This window comes from Penaeus monodon, chromosome 32 (genome assembly GCF_015228065.2).
Source record: "Penaeus monodon isolate SGIC_2016 chromosome 32, NSTDA_Pmon_1, whole genome shotgun sequence".
Lineage (NCBI taxonomy): Eukaryota > Metazoa > Arthropoda > Malacostraca > Decapoda > Penaeidae > Penaeus > Penaeus monodon.
Window position 1 is genome coordinate 34,743,495 of NC_051417.1, and position 486 is coordinate 34,743,980.

Sequence of the window (486 nt, forward strand, 5' to 3'; positions counted from 1 at the left end):
TTTTTTTTTGTTGAACACTTAGAATTTTCATCATCGTTATTATTGAAGAAAATGTTTTAACGAAATATAGATTACAGGTATTGAAGCAATTATGAAGAACTTTTGGATAAAACATTTGAAATCCTGAAACACTGAATTTTCTTGCCTTTTGGGGTATTACTTTTCATCACGCTTTCATTAAAAGGATAATTTATCCAAAATGCATTCACTTCAGCATTATGGAAATATATAATTCCACTTGAAGGACTCAGGTATTGTCCACTTGGAATCTGTATAATGTGCTATATATAGTAGTTTTACATGCAGGATTGACACAATTATTCTTAAATGTGTTAATACACTAGGAAATACACAGGTGCAAATCAATAGATACTGCTGCATACACAAAGAATATAGGGTATTGTTAAATACTTATCTACAAAGATACATATATGGCTGGGTCTTCCTTGAATATGTAATGCACTGTCAGTGAATATAGTTGTTACC